This window comes from Zalophus californianus, chromosome 8, assembly GCF_009762305.2.
Source record: "Zalophus californianus isolate mZalCal1 chromosome 8, mZalCal1.pri.v2, whole genome shotgun sequence".
Taxonomy (NCBI): Eukaryota; Metazoa; Chordata; class Mammalia; order Carnivora; family Otariidae; genus Zalophus; species Zalophus californianus.
Window position 1 is genome coordinate 39,348,823 of NC_045602.1, and position 24,756 is coordinate 39,373,578.

The window sequence follows — 24,756 nt, forward strand, 5'->3', positions numbered from 1 at the left end:
AACCGTATCACCAGTTTTCTTATTTTCACACCATTTATTAAAAGCTGAAGTGATCTGGTTCATTTATTCGTTACTTTTCAGCCTGCACCTCTTCAGTAAACCTCCATAAAGGCAAGCCTTTGTCTAAATCTCTGCCCAAGAACGGTGCCTGGCAACATAGTAGGCAATTTTTTTTAATTAAGGCGAAATCTTTTTGAGTCCCAATTTCCCTTTTTGTAATTTGGAAATAATTGCAATTAATATTTCATTGGCTTCTTGGGAAATTAAGTGAGATAATATGTGTAAACACTCATAGTAAGCAGGGAATAGTCGTATGACAAATGCTGGTCGTTGGTATTGTCTGTTCCCGTAAGTAAATCTGAGATGGCAGCCTAAAATAGAATCACGTTGGTCTAGTCCCCAATCCTTTCATTCAGGTGATTCTCAAGGGCTGCCCTCGCTGTTGCTGTTATAAATCTCCTTTCTCCTCCCCACCTAACCCATTTTCCTTTCTCCTCTTTCTTGGCAGATGGCCCTGATTGCTTTTTCACTGAGAAGATAAAAAAAAAAAAAATCCAGCTCCTGCATCCTCTGTATTTCTGTCCGTACCATCCATTTTGTGTACCTAAAGGAACAAGAGTCTTTTCTCCCTTCTAAGTTGCCAACCCTTGGCTTGCTGGCTTCATCTCACCTCCCTCCAGACGTCTTCCCCTCCTTTGTACTAGGTCCTTCATTTCTGCTTTCAGACTGAATGGGACTGACCTACCTGGGGAATTGGGGGGGAGATGATCTTTATTTATCCTTCTCAAGCTGTTTCCCTTTTCCTCTCAGTCCCTTCATGGCCAAACTGCCCAGACAAATTCATGACACTTTTTCCTCCCTGATCTCCTTGATAAGCTCATTCTTTTCTCAGTCTTTTTTTTTCCTTGACCTCACTGCCACACAAGAAAATTCTGACTCACTTTCACCTATAAAATTCTCCCTTGACATTGTCCTAGTATGGTTCAGTCACCCCTTCTCCCTTGCTGGCTCTTCTTTCTCATTTAGCCCTCTATGTGAGTGGGCATTTGCCCCAGGTTTTATCCTCAATACCTGCTGTCCTGAGATAGCACTTTACAATCCGCCCCTCTCCAGCCTTGATCTGCCTCATAAGCTCTACATTCTCTCCAACCAGTAAGACATTATCATCCAGAGACTGACTACCTCTAGTCAACATGTCAAAAAAAGTTCACATTTCCTTTCAAAATTGACTTTCCTCCCTTTGACTCCTCTATTTTTGTCAGCATTACCTTAACTCCCAGCTACAGCTGCCACTTCTCCATCCTTGTCTTTTTTAAGATTTTGTTTTTGAGTAATCTCTACACCCAACATGGGGCTCGAACTCACAACCCTAAGATCAAGAGTCACATGCTCCACCAACTAAAGCCAGATGCCCCTCCATCCTCACTTTAACTTATCTATAGGACTCTCAAAACCCTTTATCAAATTCCTCGACTCTACTAACTTGTTTCCATTGCCACCCATCTACATCCTTCCCAAGATCCCTTTGCTAATTCAACTGCCTTCATTCACCCCAGAATCATTGGTGTTCCCCTGGATTTTGTCCTCATCAGTATCCCTAGGGATGCAGATTATCTTGTCCCTTTTTCATTCATCCTCCACATGAAGTCAGACATCAAGTTAACTGCTGAGTATGACTTCCTAATGTCCTAATGAGGCTTTTTAACTTCTACATCCTCATCATCAGTACCTTGAGATATTTCCAAGATTACATAATTGTTTCTCTTACTCCTACAGTGCCACCAAATGAATCTTCATTCCCCTCAAAAGGTTGTTATAGTTAAATGAGATAATCCATCTAAAGCACTCAACATAATGCCTGACACATGTAAGAGCTATTATTATCTACTGATCAGAAATAATCATACAAATATCAAATCATGTTGTACACCTGAAACTAATATGTTATGTATCAGTTATACCTCAATTAAGAAAAAGAACTAATTACTCCCCATTACTGACAGCTTCAAATCATAATTCTCAGCTGCATGGTCTGCCCAGTGTAGCAACCCATCATAATCCCCCATCCAAACACTGGACATGTTCACATTTTCAGGGTGAAGTGAGCACAGTTCATCTATGCTTTTTCCTCTCCTGGAATGCCTTTCTTTGTCCAAAGCCATTCAAATCCTCCCCTTTCTTCAAGTAACAAGACAAGTCCTACTTTTTCGATACCTTCTAGATCTTGGCCTGCATTCTCCAATATGGTAAGTCACCAACTCTACATAGCTTTTTAAATTAAATAAAATTAAAAATTGAAATCCTCAGTTGTACAGACCACATTTCAAGTACTCATTAACCACATGTGGCTAGTGGCTACTATCCTAATCCATCACTGTAGAAAGTTATATTGAATAGTGCTGATCTAGACCATGACCACAGTACAGTTACCAGCCATTCCTTGACCTGCTATACGACTTCTCTGGGTTAAGTCATTTAATTTCTAAGTGCATAGTGCTCTTTTCTTCTTGGTTAACTTTTCCAATTTGCTTACTCAATTAGATTGTTAGCTCCTAGGTTGGGGCTGACTGTTCTTTTTCTCTCACGTGATTTAATCAGAATAGAAAAAGTGCTTTAGGTATTTGTTAAAGGAAAGAGCATAATAAGAGAAGAGACTTCAGGGCACCTGGCTGGCTCAGCCATTAGGACGTGGGATCTCAGGTTTGTGAGTTTGAGCCTCATGTTGAGTTTAGAGATTACTTAAAATCTTATAAAAGAGAGAGAGAGAGAAGAGGTTTAGAATTTAACTGAGGAAAGAAAAATAGTACTTGTAAGGGCAGAGATCTTTATGTTCCCTCTTTAGTTTGTATTGGCCCTTCCTATCCAGTGCGTAATTGCTTTAAGCCCATACCTTGGTTTCTTAAGAGGAGGGTCTCTAGAAGCAAGAGGGAAAAAAATCAGTTTTCAGAACAACTGCAAATTATTTTTCTGTGGTTGCATTTTCACCATACAACAAAAAATTCACGCACGAACACAAACACAAACAAAACCCTACGCCAGTATCAAATGGACTCCTGCCCCCATACTCTGTTCAATCTGGAGAACCTCTCAGTTTGCAATCATTCTGGACTTTGCTCTGGTCCTTCCCTTAACTTTAAATTTGATTCTCTGTAACATTTAACTAATATTAATCCAAAGGAAAGAGGAAACCCTTTGTCTTCTGACTAAATTACATATTCATCATAAGGAAATTAGAAAAAAACAGGACATAAATAATAATTTCATGAAATCCCAGAAGCAGAAAAAAAATGAGTTTTAACATTTGGGGTGAATTTCCAGAGTTTTTCCTGTGTATACACATATACCCATATGTGCATTTTCATAAAAGATAGCTCTTTTTATATACATTTTGTAAACTGCCTTTGTTGTCCACTTAACAACTTTTCTCTAACAACAACAAAAAAGTCTTTAGAACTGCTTTTTTTTTTTTTAAGTAATCTCTACACCCAAGTGTGGGGCTCGAACTCCAACCCCAACATCAAGAGTCACACGCTCTTCTTTTTTTTTTTTTTAAGATTTTATTTATTTATTTATTTGAGAGAGAGAGAGAAACAGCATGAGAGGGGAGAGGGTCAGAGGGAGAAGCAGGCTCCCCACTGAGCCGGGAGCCCGATGTGGGACTTGATCCCAGGACTCCGGGATCGTGGCCTGAGCTGAAGGCAGTCGTTTAACCAGCTGAGCCACCCAGGCACCCAAGAGTCACATGCTTTTCTGACTGAGCCAGCCAGGCACCCCTAGAACTGCTTTTGACATCTTTTGAAATGCTTAATAGCTGTTGCACATTACTAGAACTTAGCACTCACCCTTATTCAACATATCTCATATTTATACTTTTCACTTTCATTTATTCTTAGAAATCTGAAATTACACAGTGGCAAGATAGGAAAAGTCAAAATTTCATCTTTCAGATTTGAGAATCTATTTTTAAAAACTTTAAAAATGTACTTTTATGCAAAATACACTTTTGATAAGGGTAAGAAAGACTTTATTAAAAAAGACCTTGTAGAAAAGAGCTTATTAATTTACTGACTGTTCTAGCTCACAGCTAATATAAAAGTAAGAGTAAACTGACAAAATGTGTAATGACATACTGAATTACAAAATATATTCCTCCTCATCACTTAAAGTCAGTTTTCATCATTTTCAAACAAACAAACAAAAATCTCCATACTTTTCTGGAAATTGTTACTAAGACCAGTTTAACAAATGAGTAAAAGTACAACTACAAGCAAAAAATATTGTCGTGAATGTTTTCCACTTCATTTATGTCTCCTGTGTGGTTTGGGCAGACTGCCACTTAAATGCGGATTTTTAAGTGGCAAGCAAGCTACTCCTGTATAGATTTCTATGAGGATGGTATGCAGACATTGCCCTCATATATGGTACCCAACCTGTAGGGAAGTATTTATACCTTTTGGACCTGTCCCCCACCTCCCCAGGTTATATTGACCCAAATCTTTTCCTTTCTGGATTCTGGGGTGTCTTTCTATACTTTATTTCCTGCTCACTCTTTTGTGTGCTTTACTAGGTATAGCAAGAAGTGTACTAACACTGAAGTAATTCATTCAACCCCTCCCAACCTAAGTTTCCTTATCTATAAAATGAGAAGCTTGAAATAAATGACCTTTTAGGTCCTTCCAGTTTTAAAATTATAGAGATGCCAATGTTTATTAAGCAATACGTGAGGTATGATACAACCAAACAGGAATGAACAGATGCACCCTCTCTGCTTTTGAAAGCTTTGCATCTGAATCATTATTTCCTCGTGGAAATGTGGTGTTGTTTTGGTTTGGGTTTTTTTTTTTTTTTTTTTGCTTCATTTATCCCTAATTATAATAATAGCTACCTACCATTTATTGAGTGCTGACAATATGCCAGGCACTTTGCTTTAAATGTGTGATTATCCAAAGCAACCTTTTGAAGTATATATTACTATAGTTGTCCCCATTTTACAGATGAAGAAACTGAGGTATGGAGGGGTTAAGTAATTTCTCCAATATTATACAAATAAGACACGGTCGAGCTGGAATTTGAATTTGAATCTGACTCTATAACCAACAAGCCACTGTACCTCAAAAAGGCAAAATTATGCTTTGTGATTATTTGTTAAGCACAGGATTTCTACTACAATGGAGGGATATTTACCCTAGGTAGTGTGGTTTGATATCAGGAGCTCAGGGCTAAGATTCACAAAAATTCTAACACTTCTACTTACCGGCTTTTCAACCTCAGGCAAGAACCTTAACCAAACAGCCTTTATTTTTTTTCAAATAACAATATCTGCTCCACCTACCTTGCAACATTGTTGAGAGTAATATGTACATATATATTTATAAAGTAACATGGATATACTTTGTATAGTAAATCTATATATTTAATTATAAATATATGAGCATTGTGTATATACATTATATATGTAAAGTGCTCTGTAAACCATTAAGCCCTATAAAAACTTAGGGTACTGTTATTTCCTATTATGTATGCATTTGATTCATCTGTTTATGGATCTTTCTGTGCATCTGTTCAGTGCAGAGTCTAGGTTGTAAATTGCTAAAATACAAGATTTGTGACTTCTGACAACCTGGGGAAATTCCACGTAGTAAACTAAGCTAATATTTAAAAAATGGTCTTTTAAGGAGACTTCCAGTTCAACTAACATGAAGTAATCCCATTCCTTTAGGTTGTCCCCAAAAAGCCCTAGACATAGTACAGAAAACAAGCATAGTAATATTTTGGAAGGTAGAAAGAAGTTGGGCTACATAGGAATCTGAAGACTTGAATGACACAATGATAAGTTTCCAGGTTTCCTTATTTCCTCTCATATCTCAGGGCAATGCAAAATCCTCCAACCCAGTACTACAAACAGGCACAGACAATAAAAACTCCAAGAAAAGTCTGTTTTCCCTACCCAAAGGATGGAAAAAAGAATGGCCTAACAATGGAAAGCTTATTGGCAATTCTGTCCTACTCCAGCCAAATACAGAAAACTGCACCCTCTAATCACAGCATAGTTTCAGCAGAGCTGAGCAAGGAGTTAATTTCCCATTCAACCTTCCCTAATCCATGGACATGAGAGGTAGCATTCCAATTCCCCTGCAGGATGGTTTTGGCAGGTCTGGAGTAGGGAGCTGACCTTCCATCTTCTACCTGGCAAAAGCAGGTGGTGCTCCAATTCCCCCAGCAGGTGGTATCAGCAGATTAAGAGGTGAGCTGAGTTTATACCCCTACTCAGATGCAACAAGACAGAGGGAGTTGGTGCCCCACTTTCACTGTGAAGTTGGTGGAGTAAGGGGGGAGCGGAACTTCCACCCCACCCAATTGCAGCAAGGCAGTGTGAATCAGTGCTCCACTTTTGCTAAGGTGGTATTGGCAGGGCTCAGAGAGAAGTTAAACATAAACACCCAGCAGCCCATGTCTCAACAGGAGACTTCCTGCTTTAAAAATAAATAAATGATTGATCAGTTGATTGATTGATTAAATAGGATCCAGAGCTTCATAATCTAATATCTAAAATATCCAAGATAGAAAAAATATTCATCCAAGAACCAAGAAAATCACAACATGAATGAGAAAAGACAATCAACAGATGCCAATAATGAGATGAATCAAATGTTGGAATTGTCTGATAATTATGTTAAAGCAGCTATCATAAAAATACTTCAATTATTTACAAATACTCTTGAAACAAATTGAAAATAAATATTTCAGCAAAGAAATAGAAATTACCAAAAAAACTAGATGGAAATTATAGAACTGAAAAATACATAAGTAAAATAAAAAACTTACCATAAGACTCAATAACAGAGTGAAGATAATAGATGATAGAACCAGTGAACTCGAGGAACAGACCAATGGAACTTACTCAAATTGAACAACTGGAGAAAATTGTCTGGAATAAAATGAATGGTATCTCAGAGACTATGGGATATTAAAAAAAAAAGTAACAATCATACCATTGTAGGAGTTAACAATCATATCACTGGAGGAGAATGAGAAAACTGAAGAAATATTCAAAGAAATAATAGCTGAAAACTTCCCTAACTTGGCAAAAGACATACACCTGCAAATTCAAGAAGTTAAATTGCAAAAAAGACAAGCCCAAAGGAATCCACTCCAAAACATACAGCAATTAAATTTCCGAAAACTAACCACAAAGAAAATATTTTGGAAGCAGCCAATGAGAAATGACATTACTTATAGGGGAACACCAATATGAATCACCTAATGTCTTGTGGAGGCCAGAAGGAAGTGGCACAATATTCTTCAAGTATTAAAAGGACTGTCAACCAAGAATCCTATGCCCAGTGAAATATTCTTCAGTGATAAAAGGGAAGTCGAGAAATTCTCAGATGAAGGAAAGCTAAGAGAATTTGTCACACCAAAAATAATTTTTTTAAGTGGACTCCACACCCAGCTTTTTTTAAATGGGCTCCATGGGGCTTGAACTCATAAACCCCTGAGTCAAGACTTGAACTGAGATCAAGAGTTGGACACTTAACCAACTGAGCCACACAGGTGCCCCAAGCATATTTTCTAAACAGAAAATGATTTAAAAAAAAAAAAAGAAACTTGGAACATCAGGAAGAAAGAACACAATAAACAAAAATATTGGTATATACAAGAGACTCTTTTTCTTCTTGAGTTTTATAAATTTCTAAAATGATAGTTGAAGCAAAAATTGTAACACTATATTCTAAATGTATGTAAATATTTAAGACAATTATACTATAAACAGGGAGGGCAAAGACATAAAGGGAGTTAAGGTTTCTATACTTGAACTGGTAAAATAATGATACCAGTAGACTGTGATATGTATACATAGTGTAATACCTAGAGCAACCACTAAAAAAACTATACAACAGGTAAAATTAAAAAGTACTACAGATAAGGGGGAAGTGGGGAGTTATTGTTTCAAGTGGTACAGCACCTGTGTTTGAGATGAAAGATTGTAGAAGTGGATAGTGATGATGTTTGCACAGCATTGTGAATGTACTTAATGCTCCTGAATTATACACCTAGAAATGTTTTAAAATGGTAAATTTTATGTTATGCTTATTTTACCAAAATGGAAAAAATAGGTAAATTAAAAAAACATAGAAATGGTAATCGATTTTGCAATATGTAAGTCTATCAAATCAACACATCATACACCTTAAACTTACACAGTGTTATATGTCAACTAAATCTCAATAAAGTTGAGGGGAAACACTATAGATAAAATAGAATTTTCAAAATAGAATTTTCAAAAATGTTCAGATAACTCACAGGATGGCAGGAAAAAAGAAACTACAGATGGAAAACAAAGTACACACAGAAAATAAATAAAATGGCACACTTAAGTTGTAACATATCAATAATTACATTAAATGTTAACAGCCTAAGTACACCAATTAAAAGATAAAATTGGCAGAATGGATTTAAAAACATGACCTAATTATACGATGGCTACAATAAGTTCATTTCAAATATAATGATATAGGCAATGAAAGGGATTTAAAAAGAAATGTCATGCAAACATTAATCAAAGGAAAACATGAGTGGCTGGTATTATATTAATATTGCATATAGAAGACTTAAGAGCAAAGAAAATTATCAAAGATAGAGATGGCCACATTGTGATAAAAGGGTCAATCCACCAAGATGGCATGGCAATTCAAAATAGGTATGCACCAGACAACAGAGCTACGAACAAAAACTGAAAGAACTAGAATAGACAAATTCACAATAATAGTTGGAGACTTCAACACCCCTCTCTCAAAAACTGATGGAACAATTAGCCAGAAAATCAGCAAGGATATAAAAAGAGCTCAATGCCAACAACCAGCAGGATCTGGTCAACATTTATAGAATACTTCACCCAATAACAGCAAAATACACATGTTTATCAAGTGCTCATGGACATGTACAAGATAGATCATTTCCTGAGCCATAAAACAATTCTCACTCAAAAGAAACAAAATCATACTGAGTATGTTGTCCAAGCACAATGGAATCAAACTAGAAATACATAACAGAAAGATAATAGGAAAATCTCCAAACAGTTGGAATTAAATACCACATTTCACATTTCTAAATAATGGATGAGTCAAAGAGAAAGTCTCACCTCAGGGGACTCACAAAAAACAGACTCAAAGCAAGGAAGAAAGAATACAATAAACAAAAATGCAAAACAGACTCAAAGCAAGCAGAGTAAAGAAATAATAAATATAAAAGCAGACAGCAATAAAATTGAAAATAGGAAAACAATAGAGAAAAACTATAAAAGAAAATTAACCTCTAGCAAAATTGACAAAGAATAAAAGAAGCCACTAATTAGAAATACCAGAAATGAAACAGGGAATATCACTACAGACCCTGCAGACATCAAAAAGATAACAAGGAAGTACTACTACGATTCTATACATATAAATTCAACAACTTAGATGAAATGAGCTAGTTCCTCAAAAAACACCCAACTACTACAACTTGCTCAATGAAATAGATTATTTGAAAGGTCCTAGGGCTATTAAGGAAATTGAATTCATAATTTTGAAACTCTCAAAAAAATCTCTAGACTCACATAGTTTCACTGGAGAATTCTGCCAAATCTTTCAAGAGTAATTAACACCAACGCTATACAATCTCTTCCATTTTAAAATATGAGAGAATACTTTCCAATTCATTCTCTGAAGCTAGTCTTACCCTGACACCAAAACCACATAGTGACAGTAAGCCAAAAGAAAACTATGGGCCAATATCTCTCATGAACTTAGTTGCAAAAATAAAGAATCATAAATTGATTCCAGCAATATTATAAAAAGATTTATATATCATAGTGTAGAGGGGTTTTCTCAGGAATACAAGGCTGGTTCAATGTTCAAAAGTCAACTAATGTAATCGACCATATCAACAGGCTAAAGAAAAATCATATGATCATATCAATTGTTGCAGAAAAGGCATTTGATAACATCCAACATCCATTCATGATTAAAAGCCTCCGTAAGCTAGGAACTCATCAACTTGTTATAGAATATCTACAAAAACCTACAGTTAACATCATAACTACTGGTGCCAGGCTAAATGTTTTTCCCTACAATGTCCTAGAATGTCTACTCTCACCACCTAGTGAAGTGGCCAGAAGTTTTAACCAGTTCAGTAAAGCAAGAAAAAGAAAAAGCATGCCTACAGATTGGAAAGGAGGAAATAATACTGTTGCTATTTGCCAATGACATCAGTGCCTATGTAGAAAATTCCAAAGAATCTATACATACACACACACACACACACACACACACACACAATCCCAGAATTTAATAAATGAGTTCAGCAAGATCACAAGATACAAGATTAACACACAAAAACCAATTGTGTTTTTTATGTTAACAACATTAGTTGAGGAAACTGAAATTAAAAACACAATGTCTGGGGCACCTGGGTGGCTCAGTCATTAAGCGTCTGCCTTCGGCTCAGGTCATGGTCCCAGGGTCCTGCGATCGAGCCCCACATTGGGCTGCCTGCTTAGCGGGAAGCCTGCTTCTCCCTCTCCCACTCCCCAGCTTGTGTTCCTGCTCTTGCTGTGTCTCTGTCAAATAAATAAATAAAAAAGCTTTAAAAACAATGTCATTTATAATTGCTCCAAAGAAAAATGCATAGGTATAAATCTTATGAAACATATACAGGATCTGTATTCTGAACATCACAAAATACTGATGAAAGAAAGAATACCTAAATGAATGGATAAATACACTCTTCATGAATTGGAAGACTCAGTATAGTAAAGATGTCAATTGTCCCCAAAATGATTGCTATAGATTTAATGCAATTCTGATCAAAATCTCAGCAAGGTCTTTTGTAACATAAGCAATTTTACTGTAAAATTTATATGTAAAGGTGCAGTAACTCTAATAACTAAAACAACTTTGAAAAAGAAGAATAAAATAGGAGGAATCACTCTATCCAGTTAGAATCTCAATATATAGTGACAGTGGTCAAGACTGTATGGTATTGGCCCACGGATATACACATAGATCAACGGAATAGAATAGAGAACCCAGAAATAGGCTGACACAAATATGCCCAAGTGATTTTAAAAAAGGTGCAAAAGAAATCAATAGAGGAAGGATAGCCTTTTCAGGAAATAGGGTCATAAAATGATTGGGCATTCATGGGGAAAAAAAACCTTTACATAAGTCTCGCACTTTTTATAAAAATTATCTCAAAATAGATTACTGATTTAGATGTCAAACAGGTAAAGTAAAATGTAAAATTTAAAAAATAGGCAAAAATTGGGGCACCTGGCTGGCTCAGTCAGTTAAGCATCTGCCTTTGGCTCAGGTCATGATCCCCGGGTCCTGGGGAGTCCCACATCGGGCTCTCTGCTCAGCAGGAGCCTGCTTCTCCCTCTCCCTGCCACTCTCCCTCTTGTACTGACTCTCTCTCTCTGACAAATAAATAAATAAAATCTTAAAAAAAAAAACTTTAATACAATAAAAGGCAAAAATCACTGGGACTTAGCGCTAAGCAAAGAATTTTTAGATTTGACACCAAAAGCACAGTCCATAAAATGAAAAATTACTAAGTTGAACCTCATCAAAATGGAGAACTTTTGCTCTCTGAAAGATCCTGTAAAGAGAATGAAAAAGACAAACTATAGACAGAGAAATTTGCAAACTGTAAATCTGCCAAAGGAGTTGTATCTAGACTATATAAAGAACTTTCAAAACTCAACAATAGTGGCTCAGTCGTTAAGTATCTGCCTTTGGCTCAGGTCATGGTTCCAGGGTTCTGGGATCAAGCCTGGCATCGGGCTCCCTGCTGGGCGGGAAGCCTGCTTCTCCCTCTCCCACTCCCCCTGCTTGTGTTCCCTCTCTCGCTGTGTCTCTATCTGTCAAATAAGGAAATAAAATCTTAAAAAATAAAAAAAAACTCAACAGTAAAAAACCAAACAATCCAATCAGACAAAAGCAAAGGATGTGAACATACTTATCACTGAAGATAGTATGCAGATGGCAAATAAGCCCATAAAAAGTTGCCCAACAAACATTAGCAATTAGCAAACTAAGAATTTAAACAACAATGAGGTATCACTACACAACCTCTCTGGATGGCTACAATAAAATATAGTGATATACCAAACACAGGTAGGGATGCAGAGAAACTGGATCACTCATACAGTGCTGGTGGGGATGTAAAAAGATAATAGCCATTTTGGAGGAGAGTTTGGCAATCTCATACAAAACTACATGTGCATTTGCCATATAACCCAAAAATTGCACTTTTGAGCATTTATCTCAGAGAAATGAGAACTTATGTTCACACAAAAACCTGTACACAAATGCTCACAGACATTTTATTTGTAATAGCCCCAGACAAGGAACAACACCAATGTCTTTCAACAGGTGACTGGTTAAAAAAAAACTGTGGTACAATTATACCAGAGAGTACTACTCAGCAATGAAAAGGAATGAACTATTAATACACAGTGCCCTGAATGAATCTTAGGGGAATTATACTGAGTGGAAGAAAAAAGCCTGTCTCAAAACTTTCCTTTTATATCACATTCTTGAATAATGAAATTATAGAGACGGAGAACAGATTGAAGGTTGCCAGGGATTGGGGTTAGTAGGAGGAACAGCCTGGCTGTGGCTGCAAAAGAGTAACATGAGGGATCTTCTTGATGGAACTCTTCTGTATCTTGATTGTGGTGGCCATACAATTCTACATATGTAATAAAATTGCACTGAAGTTTGTGTGAACACACAAGTGCATGGTGAAACTGGTGAAAACTGAATAAATTCAATGGATTGCACCAATGTTAATTTTCTGGTTGCAATACTGCACTATGCAGGATCTCTGCATGTGAAACTACAGTTATCTCAAAAAAGTTTTTTTTTAAGATTTATTTATTCATTTGAAAGAGAGAGAATGAGAGAGAGAGAGAGGCCACATGAGGGGGGGAGGGTCAGAGGGAGAAGCAGACTCCCTGCTCAGCAGGGAGCCCGATGTGGGACTCGATCCAGGGACTCCAGGATCATGACCTGAGCTGAAGGCAGTCGCTTAACCAACTGAGCCACCCAGGTGCCCTCAAAAACGTTTTTTAATTGGCCTTTTGAGGATAATTATGATAATGAAGGGGGAAAGACAACCACACCTTTTATGTCCATAATTATTATATCTACAGCCACTTCTCTTTGTTTTTAGGGTTACCCAGTTCACTTTTTTAGTGATTAATTCTGAGTTATGTTTAATCCCCCTTTTTCTCTCCTCTCCATTTTTCCTGTCAAATAATCAATAGGTTATTTGGATCTGATGCAAGATTATTTAGAGTTACATTTCAGTATAGAGACTTGTGGTTCTCAAACCTATGACTGATCTTGCTCATCATCCCAAAGGCAAAGAAAGCATTATGGATGTTGGGTACTCTCTGGTAGACAGCACATGGGAAGTGTGTAAAGAGTGTGCTTTTGTTGCTACAAAAGACAAATGCCTCCATTACTAATCCTCTAAATCAGTTTGTATGTTGAAATGAGTGGGGAGATTTTTTCGCTCAACTCATTCTAAGCTGCCTTTGCCCTTGGTTGAGAATCAGGCATTATTCTTTTCTAAAAAGAGTTGTGGCTTATTAGAATTCAGAGAACATAGTGTTTACCAATAGAAATAAAGGTCAGAATATGAAGAAGACCACATAATTGATTACAAACATTTGAAAAGAATAGTAGCATATGTCCTTGGCAAGTACAGTGTTGTTTTGTGCTCCCATACCTTAGCATATGCTATTCCATCTGTCTGGAATGCCTTCTTTCCATGTTTCAAATTTTGCTTAGGTGTCTTGTGAATCCTTCAGACCCCTTTATCCTACAGATATAATCATTCCCTATGCTGTACTATTTCTATAAAGAGTGCATAATTCTATTATAGTATATAAGATGGAAAGAAGCAGTACAATATAGTGATTAAGAACTTAAACTCTAAAAAAAAAAAATTTGAACTCTGACACCAAACTGAGTTTGAATCCCAGCTCCACTAGCTGTGTGACAGTGAGCAAGTTATTTAACCTCTTGGTTGACTCAATTTCCTCATCTATAAAATGGCAAGAGTAGTAATACTTCATAGATTTATTGTAAGGATTAAATTAATATATGTAAAATGCTTAGAAAAGTACCTGGCATATAATAAGCGCTATTATTTTTGTTTTTTTTCACTTAATTAGACCATAAGCTACTTGAGGGCAGTATAAATTATCTATTGCTGTATTCAAATTATTACAAAACTTAGTGACTAAAACAACAAACATTATCTCATGGTTTATGTGGGTCAGGAATCCAGGAACACTTGGTTGGGTCCTCTGGTTAAGGGTTTCTTACAAGGCTGCAATCAAGGTATTACCTAGACTGGTCGTTATCTGAAGGCTCAACTAGAGAAGGATCACATGGTTGCTGCCAGGATTAAATTCCTCATGGATTGTTGGATTGAGGCCTCAGTTCCTCAGAGGCCACCCTCAGTTTCTTGCCACTGGGCCTCTCCATAGGGGTAGCTCACAGGGCAACTGGTTTCATTGAATGAACAAGTGGGAGAGGTTGAGTAGGACAGAAGTCACCCTATTTTTATAACCTGATCTCAGAAGTGACATCCCTCACCTTTCCTGCGTTCTGTTTGTTAGAAATGAGTCACTAGGTCCAACCCACATTCAAGGTGAAGGGATTACACAAGAGCAAGAATAGAAGGAGGCAGGATCATTAGGAGCCATGTTAGAGGCTGCCTCCCAATTATTCCCATTCCTCCCACATGCAAAATATGCTCATTGCCTCCCAAAGTTCCCAAAAGTCTCATCCCAGTATAGGCAGGGACTATATCTTATTCATATTTGTAACTACAGCCACTTTTTTTTTTTTTTTACTGATTTGATCAAAAGAAAAAAGGTAATATTCTTCTTTGTAATGAAAGAAGAGAATCTCATGTCACTAAAACTTAAGCTATATGGATAAAATTCTATAAATAAAAATGTAATAAAGAACAAGATTTTGGGGGGCGCCTGGGTGACTCAGTTGGTTAAGCATCTGACTCTTGATTTTGGTTCAGGTCATGATCTCATGGATCATGAGACTGAGCCCTGCATCGGGCTCCATGCTCAGTAGGGCTTCTTCTTGAGATTCTCTCTCTCTCTCTCCCTCTCCCTTTGCCCCTTGCTCCTGACTCGTCTCTCTCTTTCTCTTTCAAATAAATAAATAAATCTTAAGAAAAAGAGAGAGAAAGATTTCTCTTAGCTATTATTTTGAATGCCCTGAAATTTTTGGAGAATTTAATCACTACACAGATTTTAAGCATTCATCATTTTATTTCATTTCCATGTTTGGTTTGAGTGTGAAGATATTTCAAGAAATCAGAAAGCAAAACCTAATCTTGCATCTTAAATTTCTATAAGTTCATCCATATATTGTTTATCTTCTCTGTTTACAGTTGGATTCATGATAGCAAAGAATGTCAATATTTTCAACTCCTTTTTCCAAATCAATTCCTGATCATGGATGTCCAATAAAGTACAACAAACTAAAACACATCATTGCATTGAAATAGAACTTTTCTCATCCACCCTTATCTAGGGCATTGCCCCAATCTCTAACTGTAGTTGCATTCACCTGTGATATGGAAGGAACACAGTAGGTATATGCCATACCAAGTGACTCTTTGTCTTTATCCCTCTTCTCATCATGCACATCTTTCTGAGGCATAAGCAAAAGCCACAGAACCAACTGCTTCGCCCTGGAGCCTCTCCTTCGACCCTCAGCAGCCTGTTGGAGCAGGACATTGAGAGAAGGGACAGGAGAAGGGGATTTTTTTATGAAGAGCTGGATTCAATGCCATGAGGAAAACTGAAGGAATTGAACCTGGAGGCAACAAAGTGTATGTTTTGATGGCAAAATAATTAAAATCTACTTTTCTTGTTCCCAGTCCATTGGGCCAGAAAACATATTTTTCTCTCTAAAAACTATGGGATTTTAACTTAAGTTTTTAGAGTTAAATTATCTAACATTTTCAAATTACTTCATCAATACCGCTAAAGATCCTGGTACCCTGTTCTTATTTATTCCTGCCCCCAGCAAGTTATTAAAAAAAAAAAAAAAAACCTGTAAGGATCTTTAGGATACTGGTGTTATTTTTCATGAGAAACTATGAAGGATATTATTCACAAAAAAATCAAACAATGTATTATAGAAAAAAATAGTTCTGTCCATGGACCACCAGTCTCCTGACATAGCGCTTCTAGGGATCTCCTTACTTACTAAATCCAGTAACCTTTCTTGTGCGGCTCACTACTGACCTGTTTATTCTCAGAACTACTTCCTAGCATGAACTTTCAGTTCTAATCTAAATCAGTCTCTTCCTTTCCTCTGTTCACACTATTGTTGCTCCTGTCCCCATCCCCCTGCTAATCTAATGCCCTTCTCTCAATCCCCTGAAGTCATCCTATGCCTTAGAGCCCAGATGATTTTTCCTCAAAGCCTCCCCACATCATGAGAGCTGTCCTGGATCTCCCTTCTGTGGATTTCTCTCTCTCTCTCTCTTTTTTTAAGATTTTATTTATTTATTTGACAGAGAGAAATAGCAAGAGCAGGAACACAAGCAAGGGGAGTAGGAGAGGGAGAAGCAGGCTTCCCACCGAGCAGGGACCCCGATGTGGGGCTCGATCCCAGGACCCTGGAATCATGACCTGAGCTGAAGGCAGAAGCTTAATGACTGAGCCACCCAGGTGCCCCTGTGGATTTCTCTTATAGACAGAATTTTCAGTGCTTAATTTGTTTCCTAATCAAATTCCCTCTTTTTAGTTATCATATAACCTTTTCATGAGTGAGTGTCTATCCGAAAGCTATAGCCTCGGGATATTTGTTTTGCAATTTTAGACCTTTGGAGATTAATGGGTTATGAAGTGTCAGTTATTCCTACAGATGCTGTACAATGATACCAAATGGTAGTAAACAGTGCTGCATATTCTTGAAATTGAAAGGTACAGGAGGGGCGCCTGGGTGGCTCAGTCGTTAAGCGTCTCAGCTCTGGTCATGATCCCAGAGTCCTGGGATCGAGCCCCGCATAGGGCTCCCTGCTTTTCAGGAAGCCTACTTCTCCCTCTCCCATTCCCCCTGCTTGTGTTCCCTCTCTTGCTGTGTCTCTCTCTGTCAAATAAATAAATAAAATCTGAAAAAAAAAAAAAAAGGTACAGGAGCCGAAGAATGTGTTTTTCCCTAATTAAATAGTGGGTTTCTGCATGACCTTATATCAAACTCAGACTTTCAAATCAGAGTGCCTAAATAAACTAAAAAACTTGCAATTGCACAGTCACCTAAAGGCGATATATCTTTAGAGCATCATACTAAAAAATGTGTGTGTGTGTGTGTGTGCATGCACATGCATCTGTATGTTTGTATTCTATGACATATGGATTCCTTTCCTTATGGTTTCTTAATTATTTCTAAACCTCTTTAATTTTCAAATTTTCCTGAATATTGACTAAAACTAAGTCCTTTTGTGGTCACTTTGTCAAGTTTGCTACTTTTTCTGGCAAGAATTTTATGCAGCTACCCCTGAGGCTCAGAAGTAAACATCTACATGCTTCTGAACTAAATGTACTAAGAGTGACAGGGTTTTTTACCCTTCCTTGGGTGGCTTCTCACATAATTTTCCAATCTCTCTTACTTTGCTCTCCATCCATTGCTCCATATAAAATACACAAAATACACAAAACACTTTTATAGTCAGCAGCCAAAATTGCTTGTCTATTCTCCACCAAACAGAAGGTAGTACTAAGCCGCTTATGAAAAACCATCTTAATTTCACCCTCTCCCATGGCCATCTCAGGCAAGGAGGCAGTTTGGCAATTTTTATTTACAGACCTAAGTTACGAATTTAACAACTTTTGCCAGTTTCCCCTGGAAAATTATAGTGTGTGTGTGTGTGTGTGTGTGTGTGTCTGTCTTGGTTCAGTAGTTTGCTTCATCTTAAATTTAAAGTGATAGTCTGCCTTTCAGGGGAAGAGAAAAATAGTTGGTTTTATCACACTCTATGACAAAATTGTAGGTTTCTTTCTTTTTTTTAAAGATTTTATTTATTTATTTGAGAGAGAGAGAATGAGGGATGGAGAGCACAAGGGGGAGGAGGGTCAGAGGGAGAGGCAGACTCCCCGCTGAGCAGGGAGCCCGATGTGGGACTCGATCCTGGGACTCCAGGATCATGACCTGAGCCGAAGGCAGTCGCTTAACCAACTGAGCTACCCAGGCGCCCCCTGTGGGTTTCTTTTTAATTTTCTCTTTCCTGAACCTCTCCCAACTTAGCACAAGTGTTTAAGTAGTACAGTAGTACTGAATTAATATTCTGTTCATAATACAAAAATTGTAATATGTCAGGGTATTGACTATTACAGAAAGTTCTAGGGGCACCTGGCTGGCTCAGTTGGTGGAGCATGCAACTCGATCTCAGGGCTGTAAGTTTAAGCTCCACGTTGGGCATAGAGATTACTTAAAAAATAAAGTCTTCTAAAAAAAAGTTTTTAGGTGTCTTCCCCTATATTAATTACCATTAATATTAACCATAATTTTATAAGTTTCATTTGCTAGAAATGAAATTTTTAACTTTAAGACTAATGTATAATTAGCAATTTGACAAATTACATTTTAAATATCTGATAATGAGGGTTTAAGACAGTGAAACGCCTTAATTTCTTAACACATTGCCCTATACACACACAAAAAGAGAAGAAGGCTCTCTCAAACAATCCATGTTCTTGCTATGATCTGAGCCCCGGTTCTTTCTTTAGAATTAATGGAGTGCCTAAAAATAAAAATTAATTAATGGACTGCCTAAAATCCATGACTCAACATACTATAGAAGTGATAAAGCATTGATCCAACAACTCCCAAGAATGAAAACTCTAACAATTTCCTAGGCTGGTCTTCCTCTCTCAATATCCAGCCCTCTGGACCCAGAATTAGTTGAGAGAAAATGTCATGATAGAGTTGTTATATTAGTTTTCTACTGCTACATAACAAATTATCCCAAAGTTTAGCAGCTTAAAACAACAAACATTAATTATCTCACATAGTTTCTGAGGTTTAGAAATCCAAGAGTGGCTTACCTGGGTGGTTCTGGCTCAGCATCTGAATATATATATATTCATAGAATATATATAATATATGTAGAATTGCAATATATACATAGAATTGCAAACAAGTAGGGCTCCTGAGTGGCTCAGTCAGTTAAGCATCTTGCCCTCACCTCAGGTCATGTTCCCCTGGTCCTGAGATTGAGGCCCGCATCTCATCTCAGGCTCCCTGCTCAGTGGGGAGCCTGCTTCTCCCTCTCCTGGCTGTGCTCTCTCTCGCTATCTCTGTCTCTCTCATTTGAGAGCACAAGCAGGGGGAGAGGCAAAGGGAGAGGGAGAAGCAGACTCCCCGCTGGCTGGGAGCACGACATGGGGTTCAATTCCAGGACCTGGAAATTATGACCTGAGCCAAAGGGAGACACTTAACCTTATGAGCCACCCAGGAGCCCCTCAAATAAATAGATAAAATCTTAAAAAAAAGAAAGAATTGCAAACAAGTAAGCACACATGAATGTTAACTCAATTAGAATATATTGTGTGTTTCATTATCATTTCAATTGATTTCTGATCTTTTTAAATTGAAGTATAATTAGCATACAATGTTGTATTAGTTTTGGGTATACAACATATTGATTCAACAATTCTATACATTCTTCAGTGCTCACCATGATAAGTGTAGTTACCATCTGTCACTACACATTATTACAATATTATTAACTATACTCCCTTGGCTGTACTTTTCATCTCTGTGACTTATTTATTTTATAACTGGAAGTTTGTACCTCTTTATCTGTCTCACCCACCCCCCACCTACTTCCCTTCTGGCAAACACCAGTTTGCATTAAAGAGTTTGTTTTTGTTTGTTCAGTTCTGTTTTTTAGATTCCACATATAAGTTAAATCTTATGGAATTTGGCTTTCTCTGACTTATTTCACTTAGTATAATACCTTCTAGGTCTATCCATGTTGTCACAAATGGCAAGATCTCATTCTTTTTTTATGGCTGAGTAATACTCTAATGTATATATATTCCACATCTTCTTTATCCATTCATCTATCAATGGACACTTGGGTTGCTTCCATATCTTGACTATTGTAAAGAATGCTGCAATAAGGGGCACCTGGGTGGCTCAGTCATTAAGCGTCTGCCTTCAGCTCAGGTCATGATCCCAGGGTCCTGGGATCGAGCCCCACATTGGGCTCCCTGCTCTGCGGGAAGTCTGCTTCTCCCTCTCCCACTCCCCCTGCTTGTGTTCCCTCTCTCACTGTGTCCCTTTCTGTCGAATAAATAAATAAAATCTTAAAAAAAAAGAATGCTACAATAAACATAGGGGGTACATATATCTTTTTGAATTAATTTTTTTTTATTTTCTTTGGGTAAATACCCAGTAGTGGAATTACTAGATTGTATAGTATTTCTATTTTTAATTTTTTGAGGAACCTACATACTGTTTTCTCCAGATCCTTCCCAACACTTGTTATTTCTTGTCTTTTTGATACTAGCCATTCTGAGAGGTGTGAGGTGATATCTCATTGTGGTTTTGATTTGCTTTTCCCTAATCATTAATGATGTCCCACATCTTTTGATGTGTCATGTGTATGTTGTATGTATATCATCATCTGTATGTCTTCTTTGGAAAAATATCTATTCAGGTCCTCTGCCCGTTTTTTAAATCAGATTGTTTGGGGATTTTTGGTGTTGAGTTGTATAACTTCTATGTTTTGCTTAACTTGACTTTATTGCATACCTCTATGTCTTGTCAATTAGATATATTAGATATATAATACCCAATATATTGGGTATTAACCCTTTATCAGATATATCATTTGCAAATATCATAACTAAGTTAACCTATTAACTAGGTTGCCTTTTTGTTTTGTTTAAGGAAATGTCATATGTAAGGGAGTCAGGAAGCCCTGAAGGGGGAGCTTTCACCCATGTACACCTTAACAAGATTTCCTCAATCTTCACAGAGCAATGTAGCAAATAATAAACAAAAAAATTAAAAGATCAGTCATAAATCATGGAAAGATTAAGCAGAGAGCCATTAAAAAGAAATTGACCATCTATTATAGAAAAATGAAGATGATGTATTTCAAAGGGCAAGAAACAGGGAATCCAAAGTTTGGGATTCTAGCCCAGTTCTCTTGGTTGTTTGGCTTTAGGCAAAACATTTACTTCTCTATGACTTTGTTTCTTCATCTATAAGTTGAAGAGGTTGGAAAATCATGGTATCTGCGATCTCTTTCTAAAATGATGTGGCTCTGTGCATCTAAGTTCTAATCAGCAAGACATAGAGGTACGCAATAAAGTAAAGTCAAGCAAAATTCACAATTTAAGGAAATAATTGAAGAAAAATTTTGAAGCAAAACCAAAACTTAATATACAGGTAAAATTTAAGTTGTCTCTAAGAATAATCCTCGAAGAAAGACTCCCACCACTCTCCATTGCTAGTCAAGGAAATATGAAAGAATAATCCAAAATAAATGAAACCATAAACAAAAGCATAATTGTAATTAAAGAGATTAAATCTGCATTTTCAAAAGATTATGATAATAAAGTTAATAAATTTAGAGTAGATTTGAATGATACAATGAATAAAATGTAACTGATATAAAATCTGTAAATGTACTTCCTTTCAAATGAAAAAATTCAAATGAATCTTTTATAAGAACTACACAATAAGCATAAATAGCCTCACTCTATAAATGACTTTATATAATTTCAAATTTTTAAACTACTCAACCATAAGGAAAATGGTAAAACATTATTTTTAAAAAGATTCAGAGAGGAAACACAGAATATAATAATGGAATTTTTAATTAGCTTTATTTGAGGTATAGTTAAAATATAATAAATGACACATAAAGTGTACACTTTGATAAGTTTTGACATAAATATATACCCATGAAACCATCACCACAATGCACACAATGAGCACAGTCATCATCTGTGGAGAAGAACACCTACACCTGCAAAAGGTTCCTTGTGCCCCTTGATAATCTCTCCCTCCTATACTGCCCTGTCTTCTGCCCATCTACATGATCTACTTTCTGCTATTGTAAATTACTTGGCATATTCTAGAGCTTTATGTAGATGGAATTATATAGTATGTACTCTTTTTTGTCTGGCCTCTTGGCATAATTATTTTGAGATTCATTCATGTTATAGCATATATGAATACTTCATCCATTTTTTTATTGCTCAGTAGTGTTCCATTATATGGATATACCATAATTTGATTATCCATTCACCCATTGATGAACATTTGGGTCAGTTCTAGTTTGACACTAATACAAATGAGGCTGATATGAATATTTTTGTAAAAATTATTGTATGGACATATACTTTAATTTCTCTTGGGTAAATACCTAGAAATAGAATGGACTGGTTATACAGTAAGTATATAAGTGTATGCTTATGTATAAGTATTTAAGTGTATGCTTAAATTTTAAGCAAGTGCCAAACTGTTTTTCAAAGTGGTCATACCATTTTTCACTCCTATCTCCACATCCTTCCTCCACATCCTTCCCAACACTTGGTGTGAACAGTTTTCTAAATTTAAGACATTCTAATTGGGGTATAGCAGTATCTCCCTGTGGTTTTTAATTTGCATTTCCTTAATGGCTAATGATTTTGAGCATCTTTTCATATGCTTATTTGCCATCTGTGGATCTTTGGTGGGGAAGTGTCTTCTTTTGTCCATTTCTATGACAGATTGTCAGATTTTTTTAAAGACTATGTATTTATGTGAGAGAGAGAGCACAAGTGGGAGGGGGAGAGGGAGAAGCAGACTCCCTGCTGAGTAGGGAGCCCAATGTGGGACTGGATCCCAAGACCCCAAGATCATGACCAGAGCCAAAGGCAGATGCTTAACCAACTGAGCCATCCAGGCACTCCTCACATTGTCAGATTTTTTAAAAAAACTTTAATGGTTTTGAGAGTATTTATATATCCTAGACCCAAGTCCCTAGCAATTGTAGTGTCTATCTCATTTCTTTCTTATCTCTCAGGGATATCTCCCTCTCCCTCCGCCTGCCACTCCCCCTACTTGTGAGTCTCTCTCTCTGTAGGTCTCTGTGTCAAATAAATGAATTAAATCTTAAAAAAAAGGTGATAACTTAGTATGAAAAATATAACTACAAATTAACTGATTAAAATGCAAGTAAACCACCAGCCCAACTAATTTTTTTAAAGATTTTATTTATTTATTCATGAGAGAGAGAGAGAGGCAGAGGCAGAGGCAGAGGGAGAAGCAGGCTCCCTACAGAGCAAGGAGCCCAATGTGTGACTCGATCCCAGGGCCCCAGGATTATGACCTGAGCCAAAGGCAGATGCTTAACCAACTGAGCCACCCAGGCACCCCAGCCCAATTACTTTTTAAAAGGCACAGAAAGTACATAAATTAAGAAGACCCAAATGAGAAAGAAGATATTGCACTCATAAATATATATAAGGAAATGATGTAGCCAAAATATTACTTAATAGTTATCATTGGGGGATGGGATTTATTTATCTCTTTCTCTGTCGGGTGAGTGTGTATTTTACATTTTCTGCAAAGAACATATGCTACTTTGTAATAGAAGCAGAATTTGGGAAAAAATTATGCAACCAAATTTAGAAAACTTAAAGTAAGAAGGAAAGAAAGAAAGAAAGAAATGTATCCAGTTGATTGACAAAAGGAAGAATTGGAGTGGCCAATAAAGGAGTGAAGAGATGTTCAACCTCACTAGTAATCAGAAGAGCACAAAATAAAACAATGTAAGACCATTTTACATCTTTGAGTTTGCATGTGTTGGCAAGGATGTGAAACCCAAGAATTCTCATATTCTGCTAGCGATAGCGTAAACTGGTAATGCTATACCTCGATTCTCTAGGAAACAGGCTCTGAGACAGAAATCTGTGTAAGGGGTTATTGGGGAGCGTGCTTGGGAACAACTCTTGTAAAGACGGAGAAAAGTAGCATCCAGCAGAAGAAGAAGTTGAACCGCTATACAATTGCAAAAGAGGCCTCAGCTAAAACCACTGGGGATTCTGGGAGCTAGAATGGCCCTAAGGCAAGGGGGCCAGGACTTTGTATCTTTGCATGGACCAGTTATTAGATATGCGCTATCCCTGAAGAGGAAACATAATCCTGGGTGAGGTGGCCCCTTTCAGTCAAGGATAATTTCTAGAGAGAGACTCAACTATGAGCCCTTAGCATGAAACAGTAGCTGAGGCCATGAGCACCCTGGTCCTCCCGGGGTTCTGGGTAGAACCCCACAGCGTCCACAATAGGTACTGTTCCCAGGTATGTCCACACCCTAATCCTTGGAACCTGTGAAAATATTGCTTTATGTGGTAAAAGGGAATTTGAAGATGTGATTAATTTAAGGATTTCGAGATAGGGAGATTATACCAGATTATCTGAACAAGCCCTATGTAATCATGAGGGTCCTTATAAGAAGAGGCCAGAGACCATCATTATTTTGACCCCAAAACCAGACAAAGACCTCATCAAAAAGGAGAATTACAGACCAATATCCCTGATGAACACGGATGCCAAAATTCTCACCAAAATACTAGCCAATAGGATCCAACAGTACATTAAAAGGATTATTCACCACGACCAAGTGGGATTTATTCCTGGGCTACAAGTTTGTTCAACA

General features: G+C 37.1%; 1 long non-coding RNA gene across 5 annotated transcripts in view; it reads left to right on the forward strand.

The window, feature by feature from the left end:
- The window catches only part of LOC113937715, an 89,880-nt gene that overhangs the window by 740 nt on the left and 64,384 nt on the right, over positions 1-24,756 (forward strand). For 4 of the 5 annotated variants that reach the window (XR_003524685.1, XR_003524683.1, XR_003524686.1 and 1 more), the window contains exon 2: positions 509-2,246. This is a non-coding gene — a long non-coding RNA (uncharacterized LOC113937715). The remainder of the gene's footprint in view (positions 1-508; positions 2,247-24,756) is intronic. The other variant, XR_003524687.1, reaches the window with a different exon arrangement.